Consider the following 16,543-nt stretch of genomic DNA (forward strand, 5'->3'; position numbering starts at 1 on the left):
CGTTAATTACGGCCTGATAGTATCTTTGTGAGAACTTTTACACAGGGTGTCTCAAGAGAAAAATATATTCATGAGTAACGCGGACCCAGACCAATAAAAAAAACAGCAAATATGATATTAACCTGAGGGGGCGGTCTAGAAACCTGACCTCCAGACCAAAGCTATAAGTTTGGCCTGTATACAGAGAATCGTGTTCACATAATGGGGGCAGCCTGAGAAGCTGATGTGATCCAGTCTACATCCATCCTACCCTCAGGGAGCAGAAAGCAGACTACCAGTTAGATGAATTCTGTAAGTTTTCTCCTGTTTATTTCATACTGTTTTGTATAAGTGGTATGTATTTTTATCATATTTTTTATACCTTCTTATTGTAAGCACTGAACCTTTTTTGTATTAAAGTATAAAACTTTAACAAGTTGAACCTTGAATGTTCTAAAAGAATCCATAGCCTAAGGTGTGTGAGCCTTATGAGTGGTAGACAATATTATTATTAATATTTCCGGGACTCGTCGCCCGTGTATTCGATGAGTGGTGGCAGCGTATATGAGCGGGTGTGTGTGGCCTGGGTCGGTGTGTGATTTATGCTCCCATTACAGCATAGGATAGAGGTTGAATGCAGGACTGAGAGAGGGGAGATAGATTAACCCTTGCAGGCACAACCCCAAGTCACGTGTTGAGAGCGGACAAGTGACACCACGGAGTAGGGATCCGTGACAATTGGTGGAGCATTAGTGCATGGTTTAAAGCAATTATTCCCTGTACTAGAGAATTGGTATCCTTGCGAGGAGTGCACCAGTTCTACAAGGTTCAACTCAGTGCTTACTTAGACATACTTGCAAACAGTTTCCCCTCCCCGTTTTTCTTTTCTATCTTTTATTTAGCAAAGGCTATTCATTGATATGGCAGTCCAGTACAAGAAGCAGAGCAAATAGGCTCTGACCAGCCTCTGTGAGCAGAGAGGAATAGAGACGGAAGACAGATCCAGGGAGCTGCTGATACGCGCATTGGTCGAGCAGGACATAGAGCAAAGTGCTGAAACATCTGGGAAAGGAGAGAGTTCATCTCAGAGAGACCCACCAATGCCAGCTCTTGCACCGGAGATACCTGATGGAAATGCCAGTGCTGAGGAGCCTATGGACTGTACTTTACAAATGGACTTACAACGGCTGGGAACAAGTGATCCCAATCTGCCCATGCAGCTTATTCTACAGTATCGTGAGGCTGCTGCTGCAGAACGCCGGGAGGAGAGAGCTTTCCAGCTTCAGATGGCTCAAATAGAGAGGGGGTATCAGCCCTCAGCTAACCCCCTCCCAGCTCAAAAATCAAAGGAGACTACGTCTGGAAAACTTCCCTGTGATGGAGAAGGATACGGACTTAGATACTTCGGGGGTTTGAAAAAACTTGCAGGCAATACCATCTACCCTGTGAGCAGTGGGCACAGTATCTAACCCCAGGGTTGAGAGGCAGAGCCCTGGAAGTTTTTGCTGGCCTCCCACCAGAGTTAGATGGGAGTTATGAGGCCATAAAAAAGGCCCTGATCAGGAAATATAACCTAACACCAGAAGTGTATCGGAGAAAGTTCTGGAACCTCCAACGTGGATCAACTGACAGCTATGCGGATGTTGTGAGCACCTTAAGGACAACATTCTACCAATGGATCAGGGGACTTTCTGTTAACAGTTTTGAAGACTTAACGGATCTTATGGTCAAGGATCAATTTCTTCACATGTGCCCCACGGATGTACGACAATTTGTGTGTGATTGGGAGGCAGAAACTGCCGACTGCTATGTGGCTAACAGGATGCCTGAAGTGCGGAAGCCATCGGGATTCAGCTGGAGGGAGGTAAGCTAAACGGGGACCCTTCTCCCTCTGCCGGCCGATCACCAGTGGTGTCCAAGCCCACCTTCTATGGGGTCCCGGGGAATAGACATTCTCTAGGCGATGCACGCCGGTGCTTCTCCTGCAACAAAGTGGGACATGTTAGCGCTGTCTGCCCTGATAGGGAGAAACGCACAACTACAACCACAAAGCCGTCTGTGCCCCCACCATCTGTCCTCTTTGTGGCCGGCTCTGATGCGAGGGCTAATGAGAACTGTCAATCTGTGTCACTGTTGGCAATAAAGTCACCGTTGGTCTCAGGGACACTGGGGCAGAGGTGACCCTGGTGCATCCAGCCATGATAACCCCTGCTGATATCATCTCCTCGACTGGAGAGCAGGGAAAGGACTGAGAGAAGTGGGAGTATCAGAGGCTATTCCCACCAATGTGTTGCTAGGCACAGAACTGGGGAGGATGGTGTCCCACTATGTTCCTCCCTTGCAAGTAAATGATACAGAGAAGGTGGAAGAAAGTGACCCACCTGAGATCCCGTGCGGGTTGGGAAAATGTCCCAATGCACAGGACTGTAAATATGTGACAGCTGTGACCCGGAGTCAGGCTGCGGCTCAGACTCAGGCCCAGAGATTAGAGGATGAGTCTCAGACAGAACTGCCAGAACAGGAGGCCCATACTGTGGTCCCGGAGCCTCTATACATGGCAGACCCAACAAGGTCCCTGATAACAGACACTGAAGACTCAGCTTCAGACCAGGGCTTGGCAGTCACACTAGGCCAGGGCCTGCAGGCTGACAGTCAGAGCTTCCAGGAGGCCCTGCGGACAGATGTCAGTCTGGAAGAGCTCAGATGTCTTGCAGACTGACCCCCTGCTGCTTCTGACAAAGAGAGAGTATACTGGGACCAGACTGTATAAAGATACACTCCCCACGGATACTACAGAATCTTGGGACTATGAAAGGCGGCTGATCGTCCCTTATCCATTTAGGGAACAATTATTGAGAATTGCCCATGAAATTCCTTTGGCCGGACATATAGGAATACAAAAGACTAAAGGTCGCCTGACACAACTTCTATTGGCCCAAGATGGGGACAGATATTGCCAATTACTGTCGATCATGTGTAGTTTGTCAGACAGTTGGAAAGTCCGGGAATATACAGAAAGCTCCATTGATGCCAATGCCTGTGATCGATGAGCCTTTCCAGCGAGTGGCTGTGGATAGCTTAGGGCCACTTGCAATCCCTAGCAGCTCTGGCAAAAAGTACATCCTCACAGTGGTGGACTATGCTACACGATACCCGGAAGCTGTGGCACTGTCCTCCATCCGAGTAGACAAAGTGGCGGATGCTTTACTGACTGTGTTCTCTCGTGTGGGTTTCCCCAGAGAAATGTTGACTGATCAGAGAACCCAGTTCATGTCCGATCTGATGGAAAACCTCTGCGAGAAAATACAAGTGCAGCATTTTGTGGCCAGCGCCTATCATCCCCAAACCAACGGACTCTGCGAGCGTTTTAATGGAACATTAAAACAAATGCTCAAAATGCTGGTAGAGACTGAAGGGAGAGACTGGGAGCGGTACCTCCCCCATCTGCTGTTTGCCTACAAAGAGGTACCCCAGGCATCTACAGGATTCTCCCCCTTTGAACTGGTTTATGGGAGGAGGGTCAGGGGGCCAATTGATTTGATTAAGGACTGTTGGGAGGACGACCCCAGAACTACTGGAGTCTCAGTGGTTGAATATGTACGGCGGCTCAGAGAGAGAATGTAAAAACTGAGCAACCTGGCCCATGAGAATGTGACCCAGGCCCAAATCAACCAGAAGGTCTGGTACGACCGTAATGCTAGACTGAGGGCCTACGAGGAGGGGCAGAAGGTTTGGGTGTTGGTCCCTATGTTGCAGATAAATTGCAGGTCGCATGGGAGGGACCATACACTGTACATAAGCGGCAAAATGATGTTAATTATGTGGTGACAATAGATGAGCATGCACTGCGTCAGAAAGTATTTCGTGTGAATATGCTGAAGGCTCCTTATGGAGGGAGACCTGTGTCTTACCTGTCTGTAGCCTGCCTGAAGAGGGGGAGGCTGATCTGTTACTAGTTGTAAGGGCTGGGACTCAGTACATGGAGTCCCTGGAGTCAGCAGAGTTTAACCCTGAGCTATCCCACAGTCAGAGGTCTGAGCTGATGGGGGCGCTCAGCGAGTTCATCGAAGCCTTCACAGGGGAGCCTGGGAGGACGCACTTAGCAACTCACCATGTGGATACTGGTACTAATCCCCCAGTATGGCAGTCTGCATACAGTGTGTCAGCAGAGGTGAAGGCACACATGAGGGAACAGGTAGAGGAGATGCTGAACCTCAAGGTGATACAAAAATCCCAGAGTGTCTGGGCCTCGCCTGTGGTTCTTGTCCCAAAAAAGGACCATACTACCCGGTTCTGTGTAGACTACAGGAAATTGTGAGGTCTACCCCATACCGAGGATAGATGAGCTGTTAGAGCAGATAGCTAAAGCATTGTACCTCACCATCATGGACCTAAGTAGGGGATACTGGCAGATACCCCTGACCAGAGAAGCTCAGGAGAGGTCTGCCTTTATAACGCCATTGGGGCTGTTTAGAGTTTCTGGTGATGCCATTTGGTATGAAGAGTGCCCCTGCCACCTTCCAGAGGTTGGTCAATCACTTATTGGAAGGATGTGATGATTTTGCCGTCGCTTATCTCGATGACATAGCCATTTTTAGTAATTCTTGGGAGGAACACCACGTACATCTTTCTCAGATGTTGCAAAGGCTTAAAACTGCAGGTCTTACTGTTAAGCCAGGGAAGTGTCAGGTAGCCATGCAGGAAGTACAATACCTAGGACACCGGGTGGGGGGAGGACCAGAGCCAGGGAAGGTAGAATCCATTACTGCCTGGGCCACCTCACGAACTAAGAAGCAGGTACTGTCCTTCCTGGGTATGGCTGGCTACTATAGGAGGTTTGTACCAAACTACAGTGCTCTGGCCAAACCGTTAACTGATCTGACCAGGAAGAAACTTTCCAAAATTGTCTCCTGGAGTCCGCAGTGTGAGGAATCATTTTCTGCCCTGAAGTCGGCATTGGTTAGTTCACCTGTCCTGCAGGCCCCAGATTTCACTTGCCGGTTTGTAGTGCAGACAGATGCCAGTACCTATGGGCTAGGTCCGGTTCTCAGCCAGGTGAACCAACAAGGAGAGGAGCACCTAATTCTTTACCTAAGCAGGAAACTCCTGCCCAGAGAAGTGGCTTATGCCACCATTGAAAAGGAATGTTTGGCAATTGTGTGGGCTCTGCAGAAGCTGCAACCATACCTCTATGGGCGCAACTTCACCGTGATCACAGATCATAACCCATGGAGCAGGCTCAGAAGAGTAGTTGGGGACAACGGGAAATTGCTTAGATGGAGTCTGATATTACAGCAATATGATTTCACAATTCAGCATAAGAAGGGAGTCGATCATGGCAATGCTGATGGCCTATCTCGCCAAGGTCGGGCGGAACCAGATACGTGCTCAGGAGCTGACCTGTAAGTCAACCCCCATGCACGTTCATAAGGAGGGAGGTGTGGTGAAATATGGGTGTGTATATAAATATATATATATATATATATATATATATGTGCAGTGGACTATGTATAGATTTATTGTGTCACTGGCAATACCGTAACATCTGTCTTGAAAGCTGCAGGTCGCACCCAGGTGTTAATATGTATTTCCCTGAGACAAGTAGACTTCTGTCTCCAAATCTCACCAGGGGGGTCTAGCTAGACCCAACAAGAAAGTGAACATTTGACACCTCCTAGCTCTTGGAACAGAGACGCTAATTATGGCCTGATAGTATCTTTGTGAAAACTTTTACACAGGGTGTCTCAAGAGAAAAATAATATATTCATGAGTAGAGCGGCCGCGGGCCAATAAAAAAAAAACAGCAATTATGATATTAACCTGAGGAGCCGGTCTAGAAACCTGATCTCCAGACCAAAGCTATAAGTTTGGCCTGTATACAGAGAATCGTGTTCACATAATGGGGGCAGCCTGAGAAGCTGATGTGATCCAATCTACATCCATCCTACCCTCAGGGAGCAGAAAGCAGACTACCAGTTAGATGATTTTTGTAAGTTTTCTTCTGTTCATTTCATACTATTTTGCATAAGTTGTATGTCTTTTTATTATCATATTTTTATACCTTCTTCTTATTGTATGCACTGAACCTTTTTTGTATTAAAGTATAAAACTTTAACAAGTTGAACCTTGAATGTTCTAAAAGAATCCATAGCCTAAGATGTGTGTGAGCTTGATGAGTGGTAGACAATATTATTATTAATATTTCCGGGACTCGTCGCCCGTGTATTCGATGAGTGGTGGCAGCGTGTACGAGTGGGTGTGTGTGGCCTGGGTCGGTTTGTGATTTATGCTCCCATTACAGCATAGAACAGAGATTGAATGCTGGACAGAGAGGGGAGACAGATTAACCCTTGCAGGCACAACCCCAAGTTGAGAGCAGACACGTGACGAATTAGTGACACTACGGAGTAGGGATCCGTGACAAAGGGGTTATCAGGTACTTTTGTATTCCCTATGAGGCTAAGCACTGCTACAATATCCAGGCTCAGAGCGCTCACAGGACCCAGGTGGCAAGTCTCCTGCTTCCTGTGACGTCATATCAACAGAGCAGTCCCTGCTTCTTCCGCTCTGCTGTTAGACAAAGCATCACTCATAACGTTATGCTGATTGGCAACCACCTTCCCACAGTTAGGGTCTGTGCACACGTTGCGGATTTGGCTGCGGATTCGCAACAGTTTTCCATGCGTTGTACAGTACCATGTAAACCTATGGAAAACCAAATCCGCAGTGCACATGCTGCGTATGATACCACGCGGAAACGCTGTGGTTTATTTTCTGCACCATGTCAATTCTTTGTGAGGATTCCGCAGAGTTTTACAACTCTTCCATAATTGGAATCCGCACGAGTGAAAAACGCATTTGAAATCTGCACAAAAACCATGGTAAATCCGCAGGTAAAACGCAGGGCGTTTTGCATGCGGAGTTTTCAGAATCTGAGCAGAAAAATCCGCACATGAATCCGCAACGTGTGCACATACCCTTAGGCAGCAAGCTAGAATGAAGGTGCCAAGTCAATTATGCTGAAAAACAAACATTTCTTATGAGACATGTCCAGTCAGATGTAGCCAATATACATGTGCCTCTGTTGTAAACAGAAAATGGAACGGACAAGTCATATACCCGATACTGATTTTATATAAATGTTCCTTCAGAATTCATAATAAAATTTACTGTATTTGTCAGACTATAAGATGCACCTAGGTTTTAGAGGAGGAAATAAGAAAAAAAGAAATTGAAGCAAAAAATGTGGTTAAATTTGTATTTCATATCCCCTATCCTGGTATATATGATCCCCTCATCCCCATCTTGGTATGCATGGTCCCCTCGATCCCTATCCTGGTATGCATGGCCCCCTCATCCCTATCCTGGTATGCAGGGACTCCATCCTCATCCGGTTATGCATAGCCCCCAGCAGAAAAACAGAAAAAAAATTTCCATAAACCATTACTCTTACTTTCAAGGCGCTCCCTCGCAGCGTCTCGTTCCGATGCCAGCAGCTGATTTATGCTTGTAAGCAGCATATGGTAGGGATGTCATGCGATGATTACAAGCCGAGGACAGCTGCCGAAATACTCACTGCTCCCCACGCTGGGACTATGGGCGTGGAGGGCAGTGTGTGTTCATTGCTCTTTAATACTGGGCACAGTGTTAGCCGCAGCCGCCGGCTTCCTGTAGCTGCTGGGCTTTAATGTGTGCAGCTACTAATGGAAATGAATATTCACTGCATTCCACGCCTATGGGAGTGGAGAGCAGTGAATACTCATTGCCTTAAGTAGCAGGCACAAGTGAACTTTAGATATATATTTTTTCTGCAGCTTGTCTGCTGTTGATTCTATAACCCCCTGATGGTTATGGGGGCTGCACCAGGGAGCTGTTCCTTCTTCATTTATTGTATTTTTTATGGCATTGCTTATCCTGAAATGTATCAAGTATTATATGATACTAGACATACTGTTTAATATAGGTTTATATATACTGCAATTTCCTGTTTTCTTCATGTTTATATTATCAGGACTATGGAGTGGTTGTATCCACTATTGTTTTTAATTATGTTTTAATTTCACTTGCTATTTTGTGTGCTAATAAAGATTTCTCACCATTTGTTACTATTTTCAGGAGTAGTGTGCATCTTTTTACAGTAGTGCTTTTCATCTTTCACTGCGATTAAAGGGACATGAATATTCACTGCCTTCCACGCCCATGGCCGTGGAACTCAGTGAATATTCATTTCCCTTTAGCAGCAGACACAGGAGTAAGCAGCAGCCGACGGCTCCTGTGACCCCGCTGCTCTGCGGCTGCCACTCCCACACCTCAGCCAGATAGGTACATCTGGACTATAAGACTCACCCCCCATATTCCTCCACATTTTTGGAGGAAAAAAATGTGTCTTAAAGTCTGAAACATATGGGAATTTATTTTCAAAACCCGGACTGAATCCTTTTTTGTCTATTATGTCTAGAACTCCTGTTCTATCTAATAGTGCTGCTTAGGAGGAAAATATCTGCAAAGGTTAACGCCCACACACACTGAGGAACCTGTGTCACTGGTGTCTAGGGTGGCAGTAAGACACTTGAACATGTGAAATCTTTACATTTACATGTCAAATCTGTCAGCAAACTCCATGTAATAAACTGTGTGAAAAATGAAAAACATTTTTTTTTTAAATTAAAAGTAAAATTACAGCATCCATTATTGCATTTAGTGGTTACTACTCACCTGGGTGGTTATCTGTAAGAATCTCCTCTTTACACCGCTCATCACCCCTCACATATATTTCTGTAGTATTAATATGGGTCAGATCTTCACCCTGAAAGAAATATTGTAAAAGTCACAGACAGATGGAGAGGTCACATCTATGATCAGCTCTAATCCTGCCATCTCCTCCGTTTTCATTACACAAGTATAAAACATATAATACTGGTGGATAAAACAAGACTGAACACAAGACCTTCACAGCCGTCTACACATCATAGGGGAGATCTCATGACACCTTCTCTCCATCTACCTGATGATCCTGAGGAACATTGGGATCTTCTTGTTTACAGTCCTGTGGAAGAAGAGGACAGGGACATCACTCTGGTGTTGTCCTCTTACTGGATAGATCTGGAGGAAACACAGAGACTGAATTCATTCTTTACATACAGTGGGGCAAAAAAGTATTTAGTCAGTCAGCAATAGTGCAAGTTCCACCACTTAAAAAGATGAGAGGCGTCTGTAATTTACATCATAGGTAGACCTCAACTATGGGAGACAAACTGAGAAAAAAAAATCCAGAAAATCACATTGTCTGTTTTTTTTAACATTTTATTTGCATATTATGGTGGAAAATAAGTATTTGGTCAGAAACAAACAATCAAGATTTCTGGCTCTCACAGACCTGTAACTTCTTCTTTAAGAGTCTCCTCTTTCCTCCACTCATTACCTGTAGTAATGACACCTGTTTAAACTTGTTATCAGTATAAAAAGACACCTGTGCACACCCTCAAACAGTCTGACTCCAAACTCCACTATGGTGAAGACCAAAGAGCTGTCAAAGGACACCAGAAACAAAATTGTAGCCCTGCACCAGGCTGGGAAGACAGAATCTGCAATAGCCAACCAGCTTGGAGTGAAGAAATCAACAGTGGGAGCAATAATTAGAAAATGGAAGACATACAAGACCACTGATAATCTCCCTCGATCTGGGGCTCCACGCAAAATCCCACCCCGTGGGGTCAGAATGATCACAAGAACGGTGAGCAAAAATCCCAGAACCACGCGGGGGGACCTAGTGAATGAACTGCAGAGAGCTGGGACCAATGTAACAAGGCCTACCATAAGTAACACACTACGCCACCATGGACTCAGATCCTGCAGTGCCAGACGTGTCCCACTGCTTAAGCCAGTACATGTCCGGGCCCGTCTGAAGTTTGCTAGAGAGCATTTGGATGATCCAGAGGAGTTTTGGGAGAATGTCCTATGGTCTGATGAAACCAAACTGGAACTGTTTGGTAGAAACACAACTTGTCATGTTTGGAGGAAAAAGAATACTGAGTTGCATCCATCAAACACCATACCTACTGTAAAGCATGGTGGTGGAAACATCATGCTTTGGGGCTGTTTCTCTGCAAAGGGGCCAGGACGACTGATCCGGGTACATGAAAGAATGAATGGGGCCATGTATCGTGAGATTTTGAGTGCAAACCTCCTTCCATCAGCAAGGGCATTGAAGATGAAACGTGGCTAGGTCTTTCAACATGACAATGATCCAAAGCACACCGCCAGGGCAACGAAGGAGTGGCTTCGTAAGAAGCATTTCAAGGTCCTGGAGTGGCCTAGCCAGTCTCCATATCTCAACCCTATAGAAAACCTTTGGAGGGAGTTGAAAGTCTGTGTTGCCAAGCGAAAAGCCAAAAACATCACTGCTCTAGAGGAGATCTGCATGGAGGAATGGGCCAACATACCAACAACCGTGTGTGGCAACCTTGTGAAGACTTACAGAAAACGTTTGACCTCTGTCATTGCCAACAAAGGATATATTACAAAGTATTGAGATGAAATTTTGTTTCTGACCAAATACTTATTTTCCACCATAATATGCAAATAAAATGTTAAAAAAACAGACAATTTGATTTTCTGGATTTTTTTTTCTCAGTTTGTCTCCCATAGTTGAGGTCTACCTATGATGTAAATTACAGACGCCTCTCATCTTTTTAAGTGGTGAAACTTGCACTATTGCTGACTGACTAAATACTTTTTTGCCCCACTGTATAGATAATTATAGGTCGTGTGTATTTAGTCCTGTCTATTACCTGGTGATGTGAGGGGCTGGGGAACCTCCATGATGACGTCCTTGTATAGATCTTTGTGTCCTTCTAAATACTCCCACTCCTCCATGGAGAAATAGATGGAGACATCCTGACACCTTATAGGAATCTGACACATACAATGAGACCGTCATCCCCCGATCCCTTCATAGCATTACTGTATAATGTCCCAGCATTCCCAGCAGTGTCACCTCCCCAGTCAGCAGCTCAGTCATCCTGTAGGTGAGTTCTAAGATCTTCTGGTCATTGATGTCCTCATGTATCTGGGGGTGAGGTGGCGGCCCCGTGATTGGGCTCAGGGGTCTTCTCCATTCCTCAGACATAGGGTCCTGACAGCGCTCACTAGAGGTCTTCTTCACTACTGTGTAATCCTGGTTATGGAGAGACACATTAATAAATCTCACTACAGACATCACCTCTCCAGTTCTGTCCATTTATTATTCCCATAGATAAGAATGATGTAATGTGACGTCATCAGAATCTCTCACCTCTCCAGTAAGCCGGAAGAGGATCTCTAGGATGAGGTGTAATATCCTCTCATCCATTTTGTCCCTATACATCCTTGATGTTTCAATCTGGAAAATTCTGGTATATAGATCTCCAACGACAGAATCCGATCTTAAAGGAACCTGAATGGAAAGAAGATGAGTCAATGTAAAATTATACAGAATCTCATGAAATAGTACAATGACTAGATATAAAAATGGGAAACATTAGTTGACCGTGTAGATATGTTCTCTGTTGGTATGGATTTTAATATTAGTTGAATCTTTTATGAAGACATATTTTAGGCAGCCAATCATTGCCTATGTGGATCATTGCTTCGGCCCATGAAGGGTTGGCATTCTTGTCTGGATCCCACAGGAAGTAGAGATACTCCAGGGGGATCCAAAAAGTGATGCCATTAGGATTTTTTTTATGTTATATATATTATACTATTTTATTTGTTTTTTGGCAATTATTACAGTTTTAAGAAAAGGAGTGATCTGAACTTTATTTTTTGTTTCAATTGCAGTTTTTATTAGTCTCTCTATGGGTCTTGAGCTGAAGATGGGTTGTACAATACACTGCAATAATATAATTTTGCAGTCTATTTTAACCCCTTTCTCCCAAAGCTAGATTTTACTACTGACCTGGCCACATTTTTTAAATCTGAGATGCATTACTTTATGCTTCTAAATATCCCAGTGTTTCTCATACTGGTTTTTTCGTGACATATTGTACTTGATGGTAAGTGGTAAATTTAAGTCTATGTGATTTTTTTAATGAAATCTGCAAATATTTGATGCAGTTTTCAAACTTTATCTGTTTTATATACTTAACAGTTCAATCACACTGTACAAAATATTAATAAATACTATTTCGGTGAGGAAGAAAGAACTGGCAATCTCCCTCTGTATTATGTTAAGAAAACTTGTTGGAGAGTACAACCAAATGAATTGTATATAGTGCTGGAAGATGCACCCCTAGGTCGGAAGGCACTCAACAAGCTACTGGGGAAGAGCCGATGGTCGACTTGACTATGACCAATGTTCTTGACAGGCCAGGATCAAAGCCGCAAGGTCGTCTTGGTGCGGATATTGTTTGGTCAAATCATAAAGTTTTGAATGAACATTGAGTCTACTATTCTCGCAATGATAACCAAAGTAGAAACGGTGACGCTTTTACTCTCAACAGAAGATTGGCTGGCACTGTCCTGAAGTACAATTCAGTAAGTCAATACAAGAGAAGATAGTACTCTGCTACAGATGGATCTGAATAAGTTGGAAACTTGGGCCGAGAGGTGGCAGATGGGGTTTAACAATGATAAATGTAAGGTTATACACATGGGAAGAAGGAATCAATATCATCATTACACACGGAATGGGAAACTACTGGGTAAATCTAACATGGAGAAAGACTTTGGGGTCCTAGTTAATGATAAACTTACCTGGAGCAGCCAGTACCAGGCAGCAGCTGCCAAGGCAAACAGGATCATGGGGTGCATTAAAAGAGGTCTGGATACACATGATGAGAGCATTATACTGCTTCTGTACAAATCTCTGGCTAGACCACGCATGGAGTACTGTGTACAGTTTTGGGCACCGGTGCTTAGGAAGGATATAATGGAACTAGAGCGAGTACAAAGGAGGGCAACAAAATTAATAAAAGGAATGGGGGAACTGCAATACCTATAGGGATTAGCAAAACTAGGATTATTTAGTCTAGAAAAAAGACGACTGAGGGTCGATCTAATAACCATGTATAACTATATAAGGGGCAATACAAATATCTCTCTGAGGATCTTTTATACCAAGGAAGGTGACGGTCACAAGGGGGCATTCTCTACGTCTGCAGGAGAGAAGGTTTTTCCACCAACATAGAAGAGGATTCTTTATTATTAGGGCAGTGAGAATCTGGAATACCTTGCCTGAGGAGGTGGTGATGGCGAACTCAGTTGAGGGGTTCATGAGATGTCTGGATATCTTCCTGGAGCGTAACAATATTGTATCTTACAGTTATTAGGTTCTTTGGAAGGACGTAGATCTGGGGATTTATTCTGATGGAATATAGGCTGAACTGGATAGATAAATGTCTTTTTTCGGCCTTGCTAACTATGTTACTATGTTAAGTGATAGAGTTGATACGACTACAAGGATTGCCAATCCATGTTACAGTTATACAAGTTTACTCACCAACAATAGATGCCAAGGAGGAAGACATTGAACTACTCTACGATCAAGTTCAAGAAGAAATCAACAAGACACCAAAACAAGACTTACTTATTATCATGGGAGACTTGAATGCCAAACTGGACCATGGCAAGCATGGAACTGTTGTTGGAAACTGTGGACTTGGTGAATGAAACAAGGCTTGAGGAAAATTCGTTGTCCTTGTATGACAAATCAACTGTCCATTAGAAACACCTTTTTCCAAATTCACAGAGACTCTACTACAGATGGACATCACCTAATGGGACCTATAAGCATCAGAATGACTACATAGGTGTTTGCCAAAGATGTAGGTCGTCTATCATTACCATAAAAACAAGGCCAGTAGCTAACTGTGGAACTGTTCATGAACTTTTGACAGCAAAGATAGCCAAGCTGCATAAATAAACTAGACAACAGGTCGTTTCCAACTTTGATTTGACTAACATACCTGAAGTTTGGAAAGGTCAGCACAACTGATTTACATCACTGGACACAGATGAAAGTAAGTCTGATGAATTATGGACACACAAAAAGACTATTATTACTGAACAAGCCAGTAAGGCAAGAAATAAGAGGCAGAAGAGACTACCACAGCTATGGTTAACAGAAAAAGACCATAAAGATCATCATCAAGGTAACATGCAGGACGTAAACAACATAGGAAAAAGACTAAAGACAGCCATTGTAGCAGACAAAAAAAACCTTTATTTTTAAAAGATATGTACAGAGATAGAAAGCGAACATCTGAGGGGGTGAGATCAAGAAAGCATACCTAAAGATCAAAGAGATACAATGAAAGTTTCAATCAAAAGTGGGCAAGTTGAAGGACGCCAATTGGAACAAACTAACTGAGCCAGAACAGGTCAGTGAAAGATGGAAACATTACATGGAAAACTTCTACAAGAACGATTCAGTTCTGTCAAACATCAAAGTGCCTGGATGTGACAATATTTCAATAGAGCTAATAAAGTCTTCTGAGGAGGCAGTTGATATTATCGCATGCTTATTTCAACCGTTATGGACAACTGGTAAATGGCCCAGAAAAGGGGAGATGCTACAGACGCTAAATGTAGTTTTAGCACAGCGGAGGTGTGTTGGATGTGGCATTTGGTTTTGAGAGTGCAGAATTTACTGGATTAATTTTTTGGGGGAGCCATGTTTTCCAGAACTTTTGTGTTAACAGCACTGTATGAAACCCATATATTTCTGTAGACAGTTGACAACCTTGAGTGGGGACTTGTTTTTTTGTGGGCCGAGTTGAAGCTTTTGTTGGTACTATTTTGGGGTACATAACATTTTGGATCACTTTTAAGGCTCGGTTCTCATGTTTGTACACTGAGTACTTAGGTTAGGTTTTTGTCTAAATTTCCAAATTCAGGATTCAGACAGAACCACTCATTATAACGAGGCAGAGGGAGAAAATCTGAACTTCGTCTGGACTCTGTTCCGCTGATGGTCATCTTTTTAGAGGTGTACAAAAGTATGGTTGACTGACTCTGCCTGCATCATTATCTGTCGGGGGTCTGACTGACTGTTTTTTTATAGATCAATAAGAACAATTTTATGGGAACAAATTGTTTTACATATTTCCATATTTTGAGAGCCATAACATTTTGTTTCTTTGACAGAGCTGATTGAGGGCTTATTTTTGTGGGACGAGATTACATTTTCAGTTACGGTATTTATTTCTCTTTCCATATGACTGTTTGATGGTGTTTTCTTTCACTTTCTGATTGTTGAAATAATGAAAACCAGTGTTTTTGCAGTGTTTATGTTTACGGTAGGGATCAAGTAGTGCAAGAGTTTTATAGTGTTGGAATATGTTTGGTGCAACAACTCCATTCCTGTCTATGAGTGTTTAGTTGCTACATTTGTTTGCTGTTTATAAAGTTAGAACAAAAAAAAAACCTCCCAGAGCCTCACACAGGCGAAGCATGTGACTGTATTTCCTGTTTTTCCTGAGTCTGTGTAAGAGCACACGTCAGGATTTCTTGCAGAAATTTCCTGAAGAAAACCGGACATTTTCTGCAAGAAATCCGCATGCGTTTTTGCATCTGTAGCATCGGTTGGAAAACTGATTGACAGGTTGGTTACACTTGTCAAACATAGTGTCTGACAAGTGTGACCAACTTTTTACTACTGACGCTGCCTATGCAAAGATCTAATGTTAAAAATAATTTAAAAAAAAATTAGAAAAATTGTTATTCTCACCTACCGACGTCCCGATCTCCTCAGCGGTGCACGCGGCGGCTTCCGTTCCCATGGATGCTGTGTGCGAAGGACCTGCGGTGACGTCACAGTCATGTGACCGCGACATCATCCCAGGTCCTGCGCGCATAGCAACCCTGGGACCGGAAGCCGCCGCGTGCACCGCTGAGAGGCGGGAGGACTCCAGGCGCCTTCGGAAGGTGAGTATATCAATATTTTTTATTTTAATTCTTTTTTTAAACAAAATATGGTGCCCAGGGCCTGGAGGAGAGTCTCCTCTCCTCCACCATGGTTACCATCCGCACATGATCCGCTTACTTCCCGCATGGTGGGCATAGCCCCATGCAGGAAGTATGCAGATCAATGCATTCTTATGTGTACGGAATCCCCACGATTCCGCACAAAGAATGAACATGCTGCATTTTTTGATGCTAGTTAGTGGACACACCATGATTTAACATGTCATAGTAACATAGTTCGTAAGGCCGAAAAAAGACATTTGTCCATCCAGTTCAGCCTATATTCCATCATAATAAATCCCCAGATCTACGTCCTTCTACAGAACCTAATAATTGCATAATACAATATTGTTCTGCTCCAGGAAGACATCCAGGCCTCTCTTGAACCCCTCAACTGAGTTCGCCATCACCACCTTCTCAGGCAAGCAATTCCAGATTCTCACTGCCCTAACAGTAAAGAATCCTATTCTATGTTGGTGGAAAAACCTTCTCTCCTCCAGACGCAAAGAATGCCCCCTTGTGCCCGTCACCTTCCTTGGTATAAACAAATCCTCAGCGAGATATTTGTATTGTCCCCTTATATACTTATACATGGTTATTAGATTGCCCCTCAGTCGTC

The 16,543-nt window shown here is 43.8% G+C and overlaps 1 pseudogene; it reads right to left on the reverse strand.

The window, feature by feature from the left end:
• Positions 1-16,543, reverse strand: part of LOC138666558 (zinc finger protein 345-like) — a 47,930-nt pseudogene that overhangs the window by 2,172 nt on the left and 29,215 nt on the right.

This window comes from Ranitomeya imitator, chromosome 2 (assembly GCF_032444005.1).
Source record: "Ranitomeya imitator isolate aRanImi1 chromosome 2, aRanImi1.pri, whole genome shotgun sequence".
Lineage (NCBI taxonomy): Eukaryota > Metazoa > Chordata > Amphibia > Anura > Dendrobatidae > Ranitomeya > Ranitomeya imitator.